Source organism: Berghia stephanieae, chromosome 6 (assembly GCF_034508935.2).
Source record: "Berghia stephanieae isolate SIO BIC M18660-M18661 chromosome 6, UCSD_Bste_1.3, whole genome shotgun sequence".
Lineage (NCBI taxonomy): Eukaryota > Metazoa > Mollusca > Gastropoda > Nudibranchia > Aeolidiidae > Berghia > Berghia stephanieae.
The window spans coordinates 47,900,582-47,908,081 of NC_088365.1; the positions used below are offsets into that span (position 1 = coordinate 47,900,582).

The 7,500-nt window shown below is 39.1% G+C and overlaps 1 protein-coding gene across 1 annotated transcript in view; it reads left to right on the forward strand.

The window, feature by feature from the left end:
• Positions 1-7,500, forward strand: part of LOC144975157 (uncharacterized) — a 28,822-nt gene that overhangs the window by 19,957 nt on the left and 1,365 nt on the right. The gene's annotated exons all lie outside the window — the stretch shown is intronic.

The following is a 7,500-nucleotide window of genomic DNA, read 5'->3' on the forward strand; positions in this document are numbered from 1 at the left end:
GATGGGTTCCTAAGCAATTGACAGACAATCATAAAGAACAAAGATTGGACATCTGCAGGGAACTTTTGAGAGAAGAAGCAAGAGCTCACGCAGGGTTCACGGGCATACTGCCAACGCCGGCGGAGACTTTCTAGGGTACGATGTGACTTTTCTTGACAGCATAGTCACCGGTGATGAGACTTGGTTGCACCATTGCACCCCAGAAACAAAGCAAGATTCGATGACATGGAAACATCCATCCTCACCTGTCGCGAAGAAATTCAAAGTCATGCGGTCAGAAAAGAAAATAATGGGAACTGTTTTCTGGGACAGTCGTGGTGTTATTCTGTTCGAAACCTTACAACCTGGAGAAACAATCAATGCTGCAAGGTACTGCCAAACTCTTGACAAGCTTAGGGAGGCCATTCGCAGAAAGCGCCCAGGGCAGTTGATCAACGGGGTCATTTTGCAACACGACAACGCTACACCCCACACAGCACGAGTGACGCAAGGTTGGCTAGAGAAATATGGATGGGAGATTTTGCCACACCCACCACACAGTCCAGACCTCGCACCATCTGATTATCACCTCTTTGGGCCACTGAAACGTGAGCTTTCAGGAAAGCGCTTTGATGTCGATGAAGAGCTTGTTGACCATGTGCGGAAATGGCTACAAAACCTTGACAGAAATTTCTTCCGAGAGGGTATCTATTCCATGGTGCGGCGTTGGCAGAAGTGTGTCGACAGACTTGGCTGTTACGTAGAGAAATGAAGGACGAGTCAAGGTATGAACACGTGCAAGAATTTTGTTGATAGCATAAAAAACGCAGATTTTACAGGCATTTTTCGGTTAATTATGAAAGAGCCCTCGCATTTGTTTAACTTAGAAGACCAAGTTATGGATACTGAGGAGAGTGTCAGAAATGAGAATGTTGAGATGGTTACTTGGCTGGATAAGAAAAAATAAAGTTAGAAATGAACGAATTCGAAGGTTGACTAAAGTGAAGAATGTATCAACAAAGATGAGAGAAGATCGACTGAAATGGTTCGGATATGTAAAGAGACGAGAGCGGGAGTTAATGGGAAGGAAAATATTGGACTTACAATTAGCGGAAAAGAGAAAAAAAAAGGGACGCCCAAATACTAGATGGTGGGATAAGTTAAAAGACGATATGAAAGAACTGGGCCTGTAGGAAGATGATGCTCTGAACCGAGATGCATGGAGATGAGACATTCATTAATGCAACCCTGAAAAATGCGGATAAGGTGGTCACCGCAGGGGGCAGCTCTGCTGTTGTAAGTCCATCAGCTCCTTAAGCTTGATGATGTCTCCTCTCTCAGAAGGACGTCGGCTAGTAGATCTTTGTTGTTGGAGTAATTACTGTTTACTGGCTTGACATCAGCTATAACGAATAGAAATTAAACTCAAGTGTCAAATATTTTGTCTATGAACTCTCTCCCTGCCGACCATTTTCATGATTTTTCCAGACATTCTATCCCTATCCAACACAGATCTTGACTTTTTACACTCAAAACCATTCTACTAGATAAACACATTTTTGTGTAGCTTAACAAGCTTTATAAAACAAAGATTTTTCTTACATATTTTTTTGATGTGCAAAACAAATATGATTGACTCTCTCCTTACCAGCCATTTTCAGGATTTTCCCCAAAACTTCACACCCAACTAAGATGAAAATAGATTTTTTATCACTCAAACATAATAGCAGTAAAGTTCTTGCGATACATAATTTCTTTAGTAAAACATGCTCTACAATACACTGTTCATTTTCTTAAAATTTTATGATGTACTCAAAAATTAGAATAAGAAAAATGTTGGTTGTATCGTTGGTTGTATCCATGATCGTGGATAGCTCATACGGTCGAGTCACGCTCTCCAAGGCCAGGCGGAGTTGTCGTACCAGTAAGGTCGCGGGTTCAAACCTCCATCACCGCCGGGAAATTTTTAATCTCTATTGTCTTCTGGCACTTTTCCACTCACTTCATCTCTTAAAGATTTTTATCGCAGGGTGCTAGCGATTACGTTCGTCGCCTACACCGATCGATCGACCATCGACTTGGAAGAGAGAAAACGAGGCTCTTGTCCTCGGATGTCTCCACATGAAACCGTGTGCAAGAGTTTTTAGCTGAAATGAAAACTTGTTGAGCTATCTTTGACGATTTTTCTTCATGCAATCTCATTAAACCCCCCCCCCCCCCCCAAAAAAAAAAAAAAAAAAAAAAAAAGAATGGAAAAAAGGCATTTGTGTTGCAATTTCTGATGAATTATGGGGTGGATTGTTAATGATAATTAGTGTACGACTTTTTCTTAGAAGATGGGAAAAAAACCCAGATGCGATTGTCTATAACGCTTTAAAAATAATAAGCCTTTGAAATCATGGGAATACTATATTATGGACACCCCGTAGTGCGGCTATGTGGTCTGGTGCTATGACTCTCGCTTTTGGATCGCAAGATCCTGGGTTCGAGCCTCGCTTGGCGCATAGTTTAGTCCTTGGAGAAGGCTCTCACATTCTTTCACCGTACGCAGGTGTAAAATGAGTACCTGGCCTTTAACAGCATTGCCTCTGTCCGAAAAAAAAATTTAACAGGCGTCATGTCCCGTCCTATATGTTAAATGTTGCTGCTGGTCAGGGACCCCTTATAAAGCGCTTTGAGCACGTTCAGTGAATAGTGCTCTATATAAAAGCTCAATTGTTTTTAGTGTTATGTCGGGATGAAAAGGACACATAAAAATGAATTTAGAAACAATATCATGCTTTATAGGAACTTCAAGTTTTTTCCTTCTTTTTTTTTTTTTTTTTTTTTAGCTACGTAAGAAATATTTGGGATTTTTTCAAATCATAACAAATAAATTTTGACATCAGTCTACATTTTTTACTGTCACTGAGGACCGATAGTCGCAGACTGGTAGTGTACTTATTTATTTTCACTTACCACCCATCACTGATTGGGTAGCTGCGTCATTTAGATCTGTCGGAAAGATAGTCCAGTATCTTATAAAAATGATGGCAAGCAATTGCTATTTTCCGTTTCACTGTATAGAAATCGGAATAAAAAAAATCAAACAAACTCCGGCTCCATGAGCCTGATGGTTCTGAAGGACAAGAGGATTTTTATCCTGATAAAACCGGAAAAAGAGACGATCGCGGTCAAATCTTCTTCTTCTTCTTCTTCTTCTTCTTCTTCTTCTTCTTATTATTATTATTATTATTATTATTATTATTATTATTATTATTATTATTATTATTATTATTATTATTGATTGATTGAATGGTTATAACCCACGGTTAATCCGAACCGAGACCTTATAAAACCGGATTCCTCTTTGTTGTCACGTGAGATTCGCTTACATTCAAAATGGCGGCTAACAACAGACCAATGACTTTCGCCGACATTTATTTAATTTATTTCCGCTTCTTTTGAAATGAGTTGAATGAAAATCCCGAACATTTTCCCCATAAATAAGCAAGGCTTCGAATATTTTGATGAAAGATATTTTCGGATAATTTCAATATCTTGGCGCAATAAACACATGAATGCCACGCTACCCCCCCCCCCCCCCCACACACACACACGTACACACGCCGTAAACACTGAGATTTTTTTTTATGTTTGACGACAGCAGGATTTTTGACAACTTTACTGCAGTTACTAGGCAAGGTAAATATGCCTTTTATTTCTATCACCGATGTCATTTACAAAAAAAAAAAAAAATAAAAAAATAAAAATTAAAAAATAATTTGTTCTACTTTGGTACCTTACTTACCACCGAGGTCCAATAATCGCTGACTGATAGTGAACTTATTTTTCACTACCATTGATATCTTGATAGAGAGTTGCAGGGTGGGTTTCATGAAGTAACTGACGTGTCTTGATAAATTTGAACTTTATAAATATCCTCTTTGTTTATTTTCTTTTTTGATCAAGTTGAGAAGATTTCCATACAAACTCCCATGACCAACTCATATTTTTTCATTATAAATTTTACATCAAAAGCAATTCTGCAATGATAACTTTTACTAAATCAAAAATAAAATGTTATTCAAATAAGAGGAAGAGAAAAAAAACGCAATACTTTTTTTAATTTCAGGGATCTTACTCATCGGGGAAATTGATGTCAGAACTTTGTTTTGTTATTATGACTCAAGCTTGATCCATATTGATCAGATTATCAATCGTCTACACAATTATCAATTTAAAAAATATATATTATCAGCTAAAAGTGACATTACTTCCCAATATAGTAACTGAGATGCATGCCTTATGATCTCAATTCCAGTCAACGGAGTGCCTCTTTTTAAATTATTGGCCTCATCCAGGTACTGAACCAATTGCAACTGCGTGGATATAGACAGATTTGTTCCCAAATACCTCTCACCATCCATCGATGCCACAAACATGGGCATTCAAAAAGAAAACAAAATAGAGCAGTGCCAGCGACAGAGTTAACTTACTAAGTCCAAGAGATTTTTGCTACTTTTCAAAATTGGGAAAAACATGTATTAAAAATGAGCATGTGCATAAATAGTTTTATTCAACTATCTTTACCATGTAAAAATTAAGAACATTAGCTTTATACCGTTGTCTCAGAAAAATGTAATAAATAGGCATGGTGTAAAAGTAACCCCGGGTACACTACGGATATATTCGGTGTTAGGGTTGAGTGAGTTTAAAGAGTGCCAATCGTGTGCCAGTGAGAAAATAAAACTTGCAAAATTCTGTGACAGAGACAGAGATGAAGACTTCATTCTTCTTTTTTATTGGGATTTTCTTTATTGGTTGGTTCCAGAGCTGGATAAGATTCACTTGGTAGCGGTAGGGATTTTGTTCAGACGATCCCACCCCATTTAAAAAATGCTGGGAGGAATAAAGGATTACTTAATTATGCTCATTACTCCTCATGGAGCATAGGCTATTGGCCACTTCACGCCATCATCCTCTGTAACGGGCTGTCTTTTCCAATTCTTTCCAATTGAATGCAAAGAAAACGGACGTCACCGAGAAATGGGGATTAATGCCACAATAATACCAGGGACGTCCAAAAAAGAATTTTACAAATTGGGAATAAATTCTTTTCAAACAAACATACATTTTAAACTATCTATTTATAAACACAGCGACATATGAACAAAAATTAATTTTCTTCCTTGTGAAATTTCAGCACCACTATTGAACGCAATATTAAACGCATACTAAAAGAAGCAGAAGTGACAGGAAAGTCTCGACTTTACAGTCTCCAGCAGTCACGCTCGGCATCTGATAAAGAAACTGGATCCCGACCAGAACATTGCAATGGCTGCACCAGATAATGAGGCAGACACAATTGCCAAAAAAAACCCCAATAAAGGAGCATAGGAAACGGGCCCCTAATTGAGCTTTCAAGCGCCGTGTCCGCACAATATATCGTCACATTTAGGACATTACCTCAGAACGAAGAGTCAGTCTGGACATCGCCCTTCAGTCTCAGAGAAATAGTTGCAGGCATAAGCAATATTAAGAACGATAAAGCAGCAGCGATTGATGGCACGTATACCTATAGGGTGACACATCTGGGCTTGGTTGGCAATATCAGACGTCCTTGCAAGTTTGGAAGCACGCTAAGACAGTTTCCATTCTGAAGCTAGGGAGACAGGCCAAGAAGGCGGGCAGCTACAGACACGTATCAATACTTAACTGTCATTACACACTGAGGAACAAGTGCTACTGAACCGATGGGGACCAGTCCTAGACACAGCCCTGTCACCGGAGTTGGCGGGTTCAGGGAAAGAAGGTGCACAACAGACCAGGTCATTGCCTTTGCACAGCATATTGAAGCAGGCTTCGAACGGAGGCTACCTACGGATGCGGTATTTAACAGAGCTATCGACGGCCATGACCTGGTACGAGAGACCAATGCTGAAGCTTGCCAAGATCATAAGTTGGAAAAAGAACTGGAAGCTGTGCTCTTTTGCAATTTAAAAAAAAGTATGCCCTTCCGCCAACAGATCATACGATATCGTCGCCTCGGCATTTCACGAAGGAATATAGATAATTCATCAAACAAGATGTCTGATGTCAACAGGAATCAACCATGTTGTCCATTTGAGCAAATTGGGGGTTAAAAATCTTGCCAAGGAAAAAAAACGTAAGTTCCTGAAGCGGGGCTCGAACCCGCGATATTCTGGGTCACAGTGCAATGTCTTAACCACTCGACCACTTCGCCCCCTTGTCGGAATAGGAGAAAGGCAATAAGGCATCGCATTAGCAGACGACAGGAGTAAAGTTAGGAATCTGAGGAACGGTCTCTTTCAGGAATCTGTTCAAGCACCAATATATTTAATGTCTATATTAGCGACATACCGAATATTCTTCCATGAGGCTGGGATGTGCGGACGGCTATTCTCTCGTTACACAGAGTAACTACTCGTATTAGGGCCGTCTAAAGAGCACACTCAGAACGTATCCAAACTTAAGCTCTACTTTGACAAAAGGTATCTGAAGATAAACTTTTCTAAAATGTAGCCGCAGTCTTCCATCTACATAACTACTGGCCCATCTTGAAAATGAAACTCAAAGTCGGGAACCACATTCTCTCAATTGAATCATGAAATTCTTCCCCACTCAGTCCAAAGTCCAAATCTGACACCATCTAACACTTACCTATTGGAGCCTCCAAAGCGCAATATAGGGGGAAAGAGGTTCACGAGCAAGGGGGAAAAAGATCTTGTTGAGGAAATTCAAATTTGATTTTCAAAGCCTGATGCATCCGTTGAGTTTCTATCTGCATTTCTCACTTTAGCAAAAATGCATTCGGATTTCTCACGTATGGCTTTTGTTGTTGATTAAACAGATTGAGAGATCTGCAAGTGAAAATGATTTTATGAAGTATGAATAGTTAAAACACAAAATAAAAGCTTTCAGCTGAGACATTTATTTATTTGTAGACTCCATCTGCTAGCACCTTACTCTAAGTGTAGAAAAATAAAAATTCCTGTGCACGTAACTTGGCAATGCAGTTGTCGGAGTCTCAACATCAATCAATTTAATTTAATAGTGGAAAACCGCAACATACCTTCGCGCAAACTTTTATAATAATTTTTTTATTGATGTTTGTGGTGTTAAGTTGATGGTGTAGACTCACTCGAATCCATCTCAACATTTTTCATGTTTAGATTTTATATGGGATGAATTTCATCCCTGCAATCACCGTGTCGAGGTATCTATCACCACTGTTACTTGTGCCTTAACAGCATCTCTTCCGCATTTTGGCTGATGTATTATGCAATCATGCAATTTGCTGCGATTAGCCGGTCTTAGCTTGACAACAAGAGGTAGAACGCGGTAACTGCGAAACATTTTCTGATTGGTTGAAAATATTGACCCTTATATTATAAAGCGATAACCTCAATGGAGAACAAAAGTGTAATCTCAAAAAGCAATAAACGGGCGGGTTTTAATTCCATTGTAAGTGTAAAAGTACTCATCTGGAAAACTGAATATATATATATATATATATAT